Genomic DNA, 16,090 nt, shown 5'->3' on the forward strand with positions numbered 1-16,090 from the left:
CAGATTGTGAAGTGTGATGTAAAGACAATAATACAGGGTAATGACATGAGGTAATCAGGGAAGGGCTCTTTAGAAGGTGATATCTGAGCTGGGACCTGAATGATAAGAAAGCTCCAGACATGCAAAGATTTGGAGCAGGAAAAAAAAAAGACACACGACAACAACATCATGCTAAGACCCTGGGGCAGTAAGAAATTCTAATGTGCTCATAAAATAGACGGATGAACCAGTGAGGCTGGGTCTTAGAGAGTGAAGCAAAGACTGGTTAGAAGTAAAACAGAAAAAAATGGGGACGAATCTGATGATTAAGGGGATGTTAAGGAGTTTGGGTTTGAGCCTAATTATGATGGGAAAAACGTGATGCTAAGCCAGAAAGTGAAGTGTGTGTGTGTGTGTGTGTGTGTGTGTGTGTGTGTGTGTGTGTGTGTGTGTGTTTGGGATATTTACCTGTTAATATCCCAAACAGGTAAATCCATAGAGACAGAAAACAGTATTGATGGTTGCCAGGGGCTAGAGGTAGAGAGTTTAGAGACTAAGTATGGGATATGCCTGGAGTTTCCTTTTGGCGTGAAGAACAGTTTTTAAACTAGACAGAGGTGCTGGTTCTACAACATTGTGAATAGGTCTATTTGGGAACGGTGTCTGGTTGCTCTATGCAGCCTGGATTATGGTTGAGCAGGAAGTCCAGATGGAGGTTACTGAAGTGGTAGTATTGTGTGGGGACAGAATTATGTGACTTGGATCCAGGTGAAGCAGTAGAGGGAAGGTGGCTCTTGGAGTCAGGACCCTGGAGGAGTATCAGGTGGAAAGAAGATAGGTGTGCTCAGGAGGCAGTGGTGAGTGTAACTGAAGTCTACAGGAAACCTATGTAGCCAGAACCCAGCTTGCTGAGGGGTGGTGTGCTATGGCCCAATGACTAAAAGTCCCCTGCATCCTGAAAGACAGGGGACTTACTTCCTGGGATCCTGCCTAGAAAGATTGGGAATGGTCCAGACCTGGCAAGTTTACCCAACCCAGTTCTAAAATAAAGATGTTTATTTTCCTGTGTATCAAACAGAAAGCCATTTCCTCACCTTGTAAATATGTGGTACATTACATTCCCCCAAGTGTTATCATCTTAGTCAGTTTAGCACTATAACAAATATTATAGACCAGAGGGCTTAGATAACAAACATTTATTTCATACTAGAGGCCCTGTGCATGAAAATTCATGCACTTGGGGGGGAGGGGTCCCTCAGCCTGGCCTGAACCCTCTCACAGTCTGAGTCCCCTTAGGGGATGTCCAACTGATAGCTTAGGCCCACTCCCCAGGGGAACTGGCCTAAGCTGTCAGTCAAACATCCCTCTGGCAGCGGGGAGTAGGCTTAAACCATTAGTTGGTCATCCTTAGCGCTGCTGTGGAGGCTTGAGAGGCTCCCGCTACCACCGCTGTACTGGCCAGCCCTGAGCCAGCTTCTGGCTGAGTGGTGCTCCCCCTTTGGAAGCGCACTGACCACCAGGGGCAGCTCCTGCATTGAGCATCTATCCCCTTGATGGTCAGTGCATGTCATAATGACTAGTCATTCCTGGTCATTCCCCATTAGGGTCAATTTGCATATTACCCTTTTATTATATAAGATAGTTCTGAATGCTGGGAAATCCACAATCAAGGTGCCAGTAAATTTGGTGCCTGGTGAAAATGAATTCTGCCTTCTCGCTGTGTCTTCACATGGCACAGAGAGAGATCATCTCCCTGGAGTCTCTTCTTTTAGAAGAGCATTAGTCCCATCATAGGAGCCTCACTTTCATGACCCAATTACCTCCTAAAGGCCCCACCTCCAAATACTGCCACACTGGTGATGAGGCTGCAAAGCATGAATTTGGGGGGAGTACAAACATTCAATTCATAACAATTACCCATAGGGAGAATATGTGCTTTATATGAATGAATCACGTTGGTACATTACCAACAATTACGCACCCATGGCGATTCCATCCACATTCCAACTTTGTTTACTTTGTAGTCACTTCATTTTGGAGTGAAGGTTTAGCAAGGTATTAATATCACTTGCTATTTCTTAGGCCACACTAAAATTCCCTGGATCTATTTTTGCTTTCCTCCCATTTTAAGCCACATCTGTCAAAACTGCTGATGCTAACATATATGTATTTGTGTGATTTTGTCACACATTAAAAACAGACTTTTCTTTCAGATATCTAATTGGCTCTAGTGATTGTGAGATTTATCTGTCCGGGTCTGCTTGTTTGTTTTCAATCTATGATGACTAATTTATAGGGAACTCAGAGATCAAGATTGTCCACAATTAGAACTGCAATGACTTTGATGTCTGGTTTTATTCCCACCCCTCTTTCATTCATTGAGGGCACATTTGTTAGACAATTGCCAGGCAAGTATATAGTGAAGTTACTGTTCATAGCTCGCAAATTTTACAAACTTTATCTTGGAGAGCCAAATGCAGAAATGTGTTGAGCAATTGCTCTATTAAGTTCAATATCTGTGAAAAATAATTATCGTATTTGACACTAGTGTAAAATGCCAACATTCTAAATTAGGAGAGCTGAAGGGTTACTTGATCCAAATTCCCAGAATTGCCTGAATGCTTTTAGTAATTTGGAAAACTCAGTCAACATATTGTTGAATTAAAAATAAAACTGCACTGAGAATTTCAATTAGTTGTTTTCCTAGTTACTTTTAATTAAATACTAAATGACAGAACAACTTGTAGTGGCTTTGTTATATTTTTAGACATCCCACCCCAAACTCTCTTTGGATATGTAATAAACTAATGAGACAATAATTTATACACTGAAATTACTGTTTTCCCCTTCAAAATAGACATCTAGTCATGTGACTCACTTACTCTTACCAGATTTATTTGCCAAAAATATTTACTTACCAAAAGTATTTTGGTCTCCTCTCTGAGAACTGTGTTCAGAGGAGACAATACAACCCCTTTAAATAAACTTTATGAAGAAAAATCTTTCTTCACGGAAAGTGAATTTGATTTTTGGAGATAGCCAAATGTCAACCAGAACCAATCTTGATGAATAAGCAGGGTGAGACCAGGGTGTATGGATGTGCATACATATGTGCTGCATATATGAGAGAAAGTAATATATCTAATAATAATAACAGCTAATTCTTATTGATACTTTCTGTGCCTGCCACTGTTCTCAGCATTATATGTGAATTAATTCATTTACCCTTTATAAGAACTTTGGCAGGAAATAATATTATAACCCTACTTTTACAAAAGAAGAAACTGAATCACAGAGAGGTTAATTAACTTACATAAGGTCACAGAGTTTTGAGCTGTTAGTTATGAATGAGAAGTCAAAACTCTTTTAAGTATCAGTAGTACTCTCAGAGCCTTACTTTCTGCATCTGTATGATAGGAACAACATTTCAAGGTTGAGTAAAGCCTTAAGAAACATTCAAGTGCTTGCATTCTTGCTAGCCCATGATAGGAGCTGGTATTTTTAAATCACTTCATTCTTAAGTGCATGGCTATTTTGCTTAATTATATGGGAATTTAAAGTGTGGCCTGTTCGTCAAGTCAGGATGCGTGGTCTACTCAGCTGTGGTCACTGATATTCACAACAACACACAATGCTCTGTACTACTGCTTCTACTAGGACAGTATTTTCTGATTAAAAAAATAATAACAACATGTATCTGACAAGTGCATGAGCAGGTAGGGGAACAATAGAAACTTGTGGACAATCCAAGGCATATGACCAATAAATTTAGTATTTTCAACAATGTGTTGAGTTCTTATTATACCAACATCAGGGAAATCTCAGATGAATGCAGAACAGTCCTTGAGTCTTAGCCTTTGAGAGGCACTCACAGCTTTAAAACATGATTTTCCAAACCGTGCTCTTTAGTCTTCTACCTTCTAAAGGCACTGAGAGATTTTTTTTTTTTTTTAAAGAAAAAGAGTGGGACATCCTGACTTCTACAAAACCAGATTTTTTTTCTTGGAGGATATCTATGATACCCAGGAAATGAAGAGTGTGCAAGAGAGTTCAGAAAACTGATTTTCCAAGTAAGTTCCAGCAGGGACTCATTTCGCTCAGAGCTGCTGCTGGGATGGGGTGCAGAGAGCCATGCTGGCTGCTGCTGAAGGGCAGTATAAAGTGAGCTCTGAAATATGTACTAAAATAATTGAAAACAAGTTATAAAAAGCCCTCCTCCATGACTTACCATCATAGTCACTTGAACTTTCTGGCTTTCAGGTGCCTACCTCCAAATGGAGATAAGAACATTTGCTTTGTCAGGTTTATAGCTTCTATGAAGACTAAGTAGAACAATAAATGCAAGTTTTCTTGTAAACTTCACCTTAAGAATGCTATTTATTTCATTCTTTGTAAAAGCAATTTAATCTATTGATGATTCCATGACTGAGACTCAGATTCCAATGGGGTACTGGATGAGCTGAACTCAGAGAGCCCAACTCAGTTATTTATTTCCAACTCTGGCAAAGACACAATAAAGAAAGGGGTTTGAGATGGTCATTAAGTCCCAGGCCTTCCAATGAGGCTGAGGATCAAACTCAATGGTCCTTTCTGAAGAGGCTCGATCCTCCTGGCCTGTGCAATGGCCCATCACAGACAATGGCAGCTCTGGACAGGTCTTGGTAAAGACCTCCTGTCGCGAGCATCAGTTTTGGACCAGGTTCTGAGCTCACTACTTGCCCACACTAACTGTGATCCCTCTTGGCCTATCTAAATCAAGATTCTGGGAAAAGATCCTCTGTGCCTGAAATCAGCATCAGGAATCATGAAGACAAGTGACTTATTGGAAATGTATTGAGATGCAAATGCTTTGTATTTTGGAGCCAGTGTAATTAGATATAGCAATGAATAGTGGGAGTATGAAAGATTAGAAGAAGAAGAAGAAGAAGAAGAAGAAGAAGAAGAAGAAGAAGAAGAAGAAGAAGAAGAAGGAGAAGAAGAAGGAGAAGAAGAAAAGGAAAGAGGAGGAGGAGGAGGAGGATAGAAGAAGAAGAAAAGAAAGTATAACTAAGTACTCAGAGCAGAATTCCAAAATGTATTTATGTTGTAAATCAATTTCCCATGGATGTCTGTGGCTTACACCACTTCCCAAAGAAGAGCCTGCATTCTTGAACAAATCTTTCTGTGAATAGTCTTCCCAGTAGAAAACCTTAAGTCAGTCATGCCCTTCAGATTCCTGTGTTTTAGTTGCATTTCTTCTTTTAATTGGGAGAGATAGACTTTAGATTCAACTATTAAAAAAAGATACACCAGAGTGTCTGATTACTTGTTGGTTTTGTCTAAAGCAATATTTAAATACTAGGGGCCCAGGGCACGGAATTCATGCACTGGGTGGGGGTGGGGGGAAGTGTCCCTCAGCCCAGCCTGCCCCCTCTCACATACTGGGAGCCCTCAGGCGTTGACCCCCATCAATCTCCAATCGCAGGATTGGCCCCTGGCAGAGGTGTCAGGCCTGGGCAGGGGACCCTCATGTCCCCCAGCCCAGGCCTAATGCCTCTGGCCCAGGCATCAGGCCTGGGCAGGGGACCCCCAGACCCCTCTGATTGCTGGCTCTGCCCCTGGCCCAGGCCTGATGCCTCTGGCCCAGGATTCAGGCCTGGGCAGGGGACCCCCATCTCCCTCTGATCGCTTGCTCCACGCCCCCGCCCAAGCCTGACTCCTCTGACCCAGTCTTCAGGCCTGGGCAAGGGGACCATCATATGCCCCCAATCCCCGGCTCCGCCCTCCACCCAGGTCTGATGCCTCTGGCCCAGGCATCAGCCCTGGGCAGGGGACCCCTAGCCCGCTCCGATTACTGGCTCTGCCCCCCACCCAGGCCTGATACCTTGGCCAGAGGAGTTGACCCTCATCACCATCTGATCGCTGATCACTGGATCAGCCCCTTGCCCAGGCCTGAGGCCTCCCTCAGAGGTGTCAGGCCTGGGCAGGGGACCTCCAGCTCCCCGCGGTTTCAGGCTCCGCCCCTGCCCAGGCCTAACGCCTCTGGCCGAGGCATTAGGCCTGGGGAGGGGACCCCCCAGCTCCCCTAGGTTGCAGGCTCTGCCCCTGCCCAGGCCTAACGCCTCTGGCCTAGGCATCTGGCCCGGGCAGCGGGGACCCGCAGCAGGGGGCTTCTTCCTGCTTTCCCTTTCGCCTCCCTGCATTATGTCTACATATGCAAATTAACCACCATCTTTGTTGTCAGTTAACTGCCATCTGAGCTGGCAGTTAATTTGCATATAGCCCTGATTAGCCAATGTAAAGGGTAGCATCGTATGCCCATTACCATTTTTCTCTTTTATTAGTGTAGAAAATGTAGGCAGAGGTGCCTCTATCATATGTGCTTCCTATGTTGGAACCCACAACAGTAATATCTGTCAGGTCTTCATATCAAGGAAATGGAAGCATAATTTGAGCAATAGTTTTATTCTATGAATACTATGAACCAAAGACTTTCCTCTTTGCTTTGGCTGTTAATAAGATCCCAAACTTACAGACCATCTCTGAGGTCTATACATGATAGAGAGAACGGGTGCCTGCATGCCCCCAATTTCATCCTAATTTCCTACTTGTACTTTTCCCTCTACTCCATTCCACTGAAAGTGAGTAACCCTAATTCATTTGTGAAGCCAGGAGAAGTGTGAGTGTGAGTGTGTGTGTGCGTGCGTGTGTGTGGAGAGAGGCAGAGAGAAAAGAGAGAAGCATAATTTTCCTGAATCCAGAGTATTATGGTTAATTTCATACATAAATCAATTAAATATTTTTTGGTATTGAAAATATATGGCATTTAAATATTTCAGAAGTATTTTTGAACAAAATAATTTTCTGTGAGAATTATTTTCTGTGAGTGAAAACAAGGTGAAGGAAAATAACCACCTACACAGTGACCCCCATTCATATGAGGATGTTTCACAGAAGTAGCTTATCAAAATGGTCAGCCGCAATAATGACTACAGCCCAGGGAAGTAAACAGGCAAGCTATTAGCTCAGGAAATCTATTAAAGGCACAGGATCTTAAAACACCCCATGTGGGAGCATTTGAGACCTTGCTTCCCAGCATGTCATCAGTTTGGCTCAAATAAACTCATAAAAATTCTCTTAAAAAACAACAACACTTCAGACAATGAAACATTAACTTGGGTGAATGGAAAGCTATCCCCCAACTCCCCAGCTTTCTCAAGACAGACATTTTATAACAGGCCACAAGGCAGAAAATGGAAAACGATTGCACCCGGAAAACATAAGCAAATTGCAAAGGTTTATGGACAAACGTTACATTTTAAGAGGCTAGTTGCCATTAGGGGTAACTAAATAAATGATGTTTCAGTGCTGCTGCTGCCCAAAGCAGTGGATAATCCCCATTCAAGCACAGAACTTATTTGAGATCCACATGTGGTAAGGCTCACAGAACTTCAACAGCATGTGGGCCTTTGAGACTATCCCAGCCTGGGTGGGGACAGCCCGCTGGAGCAGGCCTGCACCAAAGGCATTTTCTCCAGGTAAGGAGGTAGAATGCATTGACTGGGCCCCAATGCCTGACACAGGCAATGAGGACAGAGTGAAGGGACACCTGCCACACATTTGCCATTCAGTTGCTAGTCCAATCCCCTCATTTGACAGAGGGAGGGAATGAGGCATTCAGAGAAGAAAGGACTTGATCAAAGTCACACAGGTCCCATGAGCCCAGTCCTGTTTCTTGTTGATAGTCCTTGCCACAGCCAGATCAAACGTTTCTCCTTTATTCTCCTAGATTGTAGAAAGCTTACTATGAAAAGGGCATCCTGTAATGAGGTGACGTGGGCTCCAATCTGACTTACCTTTCTATGACAAGGCCAAGGAGAATACCAACAGTCAGGGCCTGCAGAGCATGTACGCCATTTTCCAAAGGTTGTTAGGTGATTTTTGGAACTTGGTCTCAAAAATAATAGTGCCTTTAATGGCTAATAAAAGAAACAAAAATCGAAACAAACAAAATCCACGAAATGTAGCAAGGTAAATACCTGATGTGTAGCCCTTCTAGCTAAAATCACATGTTTTTGGAATAATACCGGAAATTGTTGAGGTTCAGACTTTAAAGCCATCCTTAACTTCAGGAGGCTGTTTATGGCTGGGTCGCTTGCTGTAGGGAGAGCTTTGGCATTCTCATCTCCCTTTCTTTTCTTCATCTACTCAGGTATTTTCTGCTTGGAGGAAGAAAAGCCAGTTCTCCAGGGAACTCTCTACCTAATCAAGACCACAGCCGTGCTATGTTGAAGGCTCTTTCCTGACAATAGCAATGGGCTAAAATGTATTCTCCTCCCACACTATTCCATACACCACATGCTATGTCGAAGGTTCTTTCCTGACAATAGCAATGAGCTAAAATGTATTTTCTTCCCACACTATTTCCTACACCACGCTTTTCTCTTACTTAGACCAGGAGTTGCCAAACGATGGCCAAGGACCAAATTGGACCCCTGCTTGTTTTGTAAGTAAAATTCTACTGGACACAGCGGGCATGTTAATTAGTTATTGTCTATGGCTGCTATTGAGCTACAACGATAGAGCTCAGTAGTTGCAACACAGATCCCATGGCCTGCAAAACTGAAAATAGGTACTATCTTCCCCTTACAGAAAAGTTGAGTTACTTCTGCTAGACCATTAGTGAAGATGAATTGTTTATCACAAAGTCTAAAGTGATTTCCTCCAAATAATAAAGGGGGATCTTTTGATAGCTTCTTCGCCATATTTAAAGGGAGGCATCGCCTACACAGATGCCATTGCATCCTGTTTAACAAGCACAGGTTTAAAAAGAAGTACAAAGAAAGAGAAGCCCACAACGATGTAGAGACACACAGACATAGCAAAAGGTGTAGTAACCTACTATTGTTACCTATTTCTCTTCTTCAGTGAGCGGAATAACTTGGCATTTACTAGTAGAAGGACCATGGAAACATTATTAGTGATGAAAGGGGAGCCACTAAAAGGTAGGAAGGTCAGATACTTAGGAATGTGGTCAAGTTCAATGGCACTTGCCTGAAAATGGTGTTGGCAATAAGCTGTAGGAAGTCATAGCAAAATGGAAAGGTTCAGAACTCTGCTGATAACCCATGCCCAATTTTCACAAACTGGAAAAGAGTAATTCCAAAAGCTTCTAATTAGAAAGTCAAATTTTTAAACTCTGGCAGAATAATAAAAAAAGAGCAAACACCACAATGGAAAAATGCACAAATATTATAAGTTGACAGTTTTAAGAAACAGAAATAGACATGGTGAAAAAAACATATGGCCAATGTTGCTGGTAATTAAATAAAAGCAAGTTATAAAATAGCAACGAGATGGTATATATTGTCTACTGGAAAGGCAAATGTTTGCAGAGATAACACATGAGGCTGGAGAGAATCTGAGGCCATTATATCCCAATGGAAATGCAAAGTGGTACAGACTTTTGCTGGGCACTGTAGCAATAGGATAAGCTTAAAATTGTGTACAGTATACAACTTGTAACTCCACTTCTAGGAATTTAGTAAGGAAATAACTATGAATAGGGATGTTCATCATAGCATTATTAATAACAACAGAAATTTGCTATAGTCTAAATGAATAGCCATTACAGTTTGATTACAAATACTTGTACTATAGAATATCTTCAGCCATTAAAGTAGCATTTACAATGAGATTATAAAACAGATGGATATCAGTAACACAAACAAAATGTTTATGTGTGCATTTGTAAACATATGTGTGCATATATGTAAACACATAATATATATTGTAAATATGTATATATTATTGCATTTGCAATTATAAGAACTAGACATTGTTATAGAATTTTTGTATGTTTTCTTATCAGATCTTGGCAACTCAATAAAATAAGCAAGAGTAATGATAATGATAAGTATAACTAAAATTTATTGAGAAGTTCTTTTATGCTAGGTACTTCGCCAATCATCTTATATGAATTATATAATTAAATCCTGACACAATTGTATGAGGTAGGCACTATTATTAAAGTCATTTTATAAAAATGGAAAAAGAAGCCATAAAAACGTGTCTGAGGTTACATAGAAAGTACATGATATAGCCAGGATTTGAATGCACAAAACAAGTCACTGAAGTGTCTGTACTCTTAACACTATACCATCCTCTTTGGGTACTATTATTTCTTCCTGGGATAAATGGAAGCTTAAAGGAATGGGTAGATGAAAAGACGAACTGATGGACAGATGGAAGGATGGATCAATAAACGGATGGACAGATGGGTAGAATGGTGAATAAATGATTGAATGGATGTATTTAAGGAGAGAAGGATAGATAAATGGATGGAAGAATGGATAGATGGAATGGTAGATGAATGAACAGACAGAAGCATGGATGGATGGATAAATGGAAAGATGAATAAATAGGAAAAAAACTAGTTATTTCTTAGTGTTTATTTTATAATTTAATTTTCTTCTTTGTACCTTTTCAGGAATAACCAAATTTTCTAAATGTATTGCTTTTGTAACCAAATTACAGACATATTTTACATTAAAATGAATTATAATGCAAAACAAAACAGTGCTCAAAATGTTATGGTCTTTATAATTATGTCTTGCTAAAGGGTGACTTAATTCGAGGCGAAAAAAAGCTGAACAATATCCCCCTTCTACTACTATATTTAGTCCCAGAAGAAAAACTCCAACACACAGCCAAAACACAAAGCAGCCTCTGAATATCACCCAAGAATCTGTGGGTTAGTCCAGCCAACTAAAAGAAAATGTGCAAATGAGATTTTTCTCCTAAAGGAGAATGCTTTAGTCGAAAGCCATCATTGGCTAGAAAATAAGGATGTGAAGAAACACTGGGTTGTTTTCACAGCTTTGACTTTATATTGTAAGCTTATAATTGAAAGAAAAATAGTATGGCTGCTGAAGTAGTCAAAGGACTTTAATCCAAAAATTGGACAAGGCTAAAGAATCTGAGAAAATAAAATGGCTGAAGTCTTGTTGGCTGAGAAAAGCTTGGCAATGCCTTTTGGGTCTGAGCTGTTTTCAGTCCAGTTGCGCAAGAGATGAATTGGGGCAATCAGAGTTTAAATTTAACGTGTTTTATTTCAGTGGTGACATATCTGAGCAAATGTTCTATTAGTGTTAACTTTAGGTGAGTCAAAGGCTATAACGGGGGACGTGAGAAATAGATTCCCCCTGACTTCTCTCACTTCCTCCTCTGTCCCTCGGGCTTACCCTGGGCCACATAATGTGCCTCCAAGGACTTGAAAATTATAAGCACCAGGTTGCTGCTATTAACTACATATCTTGCTTTGTCTGCCACATCAGACAACTGAGGGAGCCTCATTTGGTTACCTGTCAGTTCTTCTAATTAGAAAAGCTGAATCCAGTTCTATCTTCTAACACCCCCACCCCAGGAGCCTCTCTTTCTCAATAGCATTCCTCTGCTGGCTGCCAAACCATCTAATCCCTGCAGATTCCCTCCCCCAGGAGCAGAGGCTCGCTAAAGTGCTTTCTCCTCTAAAATTCTGTCAACTATGAGACTACATCTGCATTATGTCGGAAAGAGGGGAAAAAAAGCATGAGTGCATACATGAGTTCTATCCACAATGTTTGCATTTACTTATTTAACACTTTGTGAGGTACTTTAGTACTGGCCAGGCACTGTTTTTAGAGTTTTCTTTATAGTAATTTTTAATATACCCCTCCAAAAAAACAAAACACAAAAAAACCCCGTAGGTGTGTATTATAATGTGTATTTTATAGATGAGGAAACTGAGGCAGCAGGAGGTTAAATAATTTGTCCAAGATCACACGGTAAATTGAAGAGTCAAAATCTGGACCCAAGCAGTTGGGTTCCAACAGTGAGCTCTTGAGCAATATGCTGTGTTCACTAAGCCCTACACCGTCCCAGGCACAGAGTGAGGACTGGGGATGTAGTGATGACCAAGAGGATCTGCGTGATGGACATGCCTCCCCTATGCTCTCTACTGACCACACAATGAATAGAGGCTGCACCGTCCCGGACATGCTTGCATTTCATTCTCCCAGCACTTCCCAGTAAAGTGTGGGTTTATAAACCCCTCATACAGATGAGGAACTAAAGTTTATACTACATGTCATGTCCAAGACGTGACAGAGAGATACATAGTGTCTGGGCTGAGAGATGACAAAGTATGGTCTTGGCATCAGTGTTTCTTAGTGTGGATCTCCTACCACCTATATCGGTCACCTGAGATGTTCCACAAAAACACAGATGCCTGGTTCCACCCTCCCCCATCATACTCAATCTGAACTACTGGGCATAAGGCCTGGTAACCTGCATTTTTCACAAGCCTCAACCCCCATGTGATTCCAATATACACTCAACTCTTAGAACTTTGCCTGCATTGGGCTTCTTGCTCTTTCCCCTGTTACTAACTACAATTGAAGTGATATGATGGTGATGATGATGATAATTAATATGAAATAACACAGAAAGGAGGTCACATACTAGTAGTTGGATCATGAGTAGATAGTCCCTGCTTTTATTTCTCATATCTGCTTAGTAGGTCATATTTTCCACAATGAGACTGGCATGCCTGTTAAGCCCTCTCATTTCTAATTCCTTCTCTTATAATTCTGGATTTAATGGCGTGAAACCTCATTGTCATAGCATCAGGTGATGGCATTCTATAAAATCCTATCTCCGACCCATAGAAGATGATCATAAAATCCAGATAATTGAAATTAGTGAACTCTCTCCTAGAAGAGATCGTTTCAGACCTCCACATGTTAGAGTCAAAGTCTAGGATTTATTAAATAGCTGAATTAAAGGGGTAGGCTTATACCTATTTTCTTCAATTAAACAGTTCCATTAATAAATAAAAGTATTATTATTATCATAATATCACAAGAAAGAGAGCAGACAATTTATATCAGAGAGAGTAAACAGAAAAAAAAATGGCTCAGTAAAAAAATCCTACTAAGAGTATAAAATAATTTTTATGGGGGTTAACATGGGGGACATCTGTAAAAGTGTCAGCAATTTAAAAAAGACCAGATTTTATATGCCCTTTCAGTTTGTTTTTCTCAAAAAGGAAGGGAGCAAAGGGGCAAGGGAGGATGCAAGTGAGGGAGGTAAAGAGGGAAAAAAGGAAGAGGGAGGGAGGCAAGAAGGAAGGAAGGAAGGAAGGAAGGAAGGAAGGAAGGAAGGAAGGAGGGAAGGAAGGAAGGAAAAAGGAAAAAAGGAAGGAAGAAAAAAAGCCAAAGTATAGATCACCCTTAGTATCTCCACATATTTTTCCAGCATAGTCAAGCAGAGAGAACCCTTGTGATCCTCCAGCCCCACCCAGCAGAGACGACCACTTTAAAACAGCTGGCCAGGTTTGCCTCACATGCATAAGCGTTGGTCAGAGACAGTAGAGGTAAAGTCTAAGCGGATGTGAATCCCAAAGACCTTAGAAGTAAGTGACTCTTCATGCCTGGTCTCCACATCTGTCATGTGGACATGATATTCATATCCACCTCCTAGGAGGCTGGGAGGATTCATGGCATGGCAGGTGAACCTTGCCTGCTTCTAATAATATTCTACTAACAAAGGTTAGTGCTTATTATGCTGTTAATATTTTTTTAACACTTGTGTTCCTTATTTCACACTATGGCAGTAACTTATGAAAACAGAGCTTTAAACTGAATCATAATTTACATGCTCTAGAAATTTCTGCTATCTGTTTTTAAATGTTCCAATGCGAATCTTATGTAAGAAAAAAATGTGTGTGTGTGTGTGTGTGTGTGTGTGTGTGTGTGTGTTCAGGCTTTTTAAAATCAAGTTTGCTGAACTTAAGGCATTTCCCTATGGCTTATTGTTAAACAGAAAAATTTTAAAAATTAACATCATTTTTGTAAAATAAAAATACAGCCGTACTATAAAAAAAAAAAAAAAAAAAAAAGACACAGACTGAAGGGTCCCAGGTTCGATTCCGGTCAAGGGCATGTACGTTGGTTGCGGGCACTTCCCCAGTGGGAGATGTGCAGGAGGCAGCTGATCGATGTTTCTCTCTCATCGATGTTTCTAACTCTCTATCTCTCTCCCTTCCTCTCTGTAAAAAAATCAATAAAATATATAAAAAAAAAGAAAAGTCAAATAAGATTGCAGATATTGCCTGTAATCCAACCACCCAGAAATAACCTCTGCTAATATTTTGACATGCTGTTTTCCAAACTCCCATATAATTTTAATGTATATAATGTTATTTTTGTGAAGAAAATGCCAGGATGTTTATCTAGAAAATTATGTACATTGCGATGACATTTTGTAACCCAGGTTTCACAGAAGTCAGTCATCACTATGATAAAACACAAGTTACATAATAATGAAATGCAATGTTGAAACCCAAGTAACAAAATGCTATTCTATTTATATTTTACTAGAGGCCCAATGCATGAAATTCGTGCATTTGTAGTGGGGGAGGGGGGTGTCCCTCAGCTCAGCCTGCACCCTCTCCAATCTGGAATCCCTCTCACAATCCAGGACTGCTAGCTCCCAACTGCTTGCCTGCCTGCCTGCCAGATCACCCCCTAACAACTCCACTGCTAGCGTCATTGACGCCTAACTGCACCACTGCTGGCCTGGTCATCCCTAACTGCCCTCCCCTGCAGGCCCAGTCACCCAAAACTGCCCTCCCTGCTGGCCATCTTGTGACAATATGGGGAGCCATCTTGTGTGAGGGTGTGACAGTCAATTTGCATATTGTCTTTTTATTATATAGGACTAGGGGCCCAGTGCCTGAATTCATGCACCTTGAAAGGAACTGTGGGCCAAGAGGCTGTGGTAGATACAGGGGAAGGTCTCAGCCCATCCTCCTCACCCCACTTGGTCCCACCTGTAGTGTCCCCCCCTCACCTTTCTGCCAGCAGCCCCGCTCCCACCACCACTCCCACATGCTGACACCGCTGACCCCACTCACACCCACTGAAGGCATGAAGCAATTAGGGCCGGCACCAGCAGCAAGTGCAAGAGGTGGCTGCTACCCCAATCACCCCTCAGTAGCAGAGGAGGTGGAGAAACCCTGATTTCATGCCCTCACACAAGATCGCCGCCCCATGTCATCACAGGGTGGAGAAACCCTCAGGGGAGATTGGGGCCGGCAGCGCTGCTCACACCTGCTGATGGTGCCAAGTTATCAGGACCGGCACCAGACACTGCCTGCGGTGCGAGCGGGGCCATCATCGGCAACAGGTGTGAGAGGCAGCTGCTGCCCCAATCACCCCTCAGGAGCAGGGGGAGGTGTAGAAACCCTGAGGGGCGATTGGGGCCGGCAGATGCTGCTTGCACCCACTGGTAATGCAGAGTGATCAGGGCTGGCGCCAAGCACTGGCAGTGGGTGTGAGTGGCGGCTTTGGCACCAGCAGCAGGTGCGAGTGGGGTCAGCATCAGCAGCAAGTGCAAGCGCCAGGTGGAACCATGGTGCATGGGAGCAAATAATTTTCAGTAACAACCAGAGGCTCTCCCAAATGAGAGCATTTTACATTTTTCCTGCCTAGGTCTGGTGCCCTCACTCACTTGCTCCACCATCCCACTGCAGACAATGTCTGCCATGTTCCATGCACACCCCCTGGTGGTCAGCGCACGTCATAGTGACCGGTTGTTCGGTTGTTTCATTTGTTCTGCCTTTTGGCCATTTGCATATTAGCATTTTATTATATAGGATAGCTATTTACTTAAAATGGAGCAGAGCTACCTCACATTCTCTCCAGTCTGCTATGAGGAGAGCACATCTTAGAGTCAACAGATTCGTGCACTGGGGGTGGGTCCCTTAGCCCGACTTGCACCCTCTCTCCAATCTGGGAGCCCTCAAGGGAGCCCTCTCCAATCTGGGAGTTTCTATTTGTCTTTGCAATCATATGAGCAAATTGTCTGAGACCCCCAACCTAGTTTTGTTTGTTGCTCACAGAATAATAGAGGCATTTTATTTTTCGTTGCTTCATTGGTGGAGATTTCCTGGAAGTTTTGGGATATCTTCCCTTTAATTTTTCCTAGACACTCTGATTTTACTTATGTCTCTCACCTTTGCTTTCCCTCCATCCCTAACCACAACAGTAACTTGCTCCAGGCTCACTTTGCGCTAGTGCAGTGGTTCTCA

At 42.1% G+C, this 16,090-nt stretch overlaps 1 protein-coding gene across 3 annotated transcripts in view; it reads right to left on the bottom strand.

Annotated features, from left to right (window-relative positions):
* The window catches only part of CDH13 (cadherin 13), a 1,006,079-nt gene that overhangs the window by 756,838 nt on the left and 233,151 nt on the right, over nt 1–16,090 (bottom strand). The gene's annotated exons all lie outside the window — the stretch shown is intronic.

This window comes from Myotis davidii, unplaced genomic scaffold (assembly GCF_000327345.1).
Source record: "Myotis davidii unplaced genomic scaffold, ASM32734v1 scaffold77, whole genome shotgun sequence".
NCBI classification, from domain to species: Eukaryota; Metazoa; Chordata; class Mammalia; order Chiroptera; family Vespertilionidae; genus Myotis; species Myotis davidii.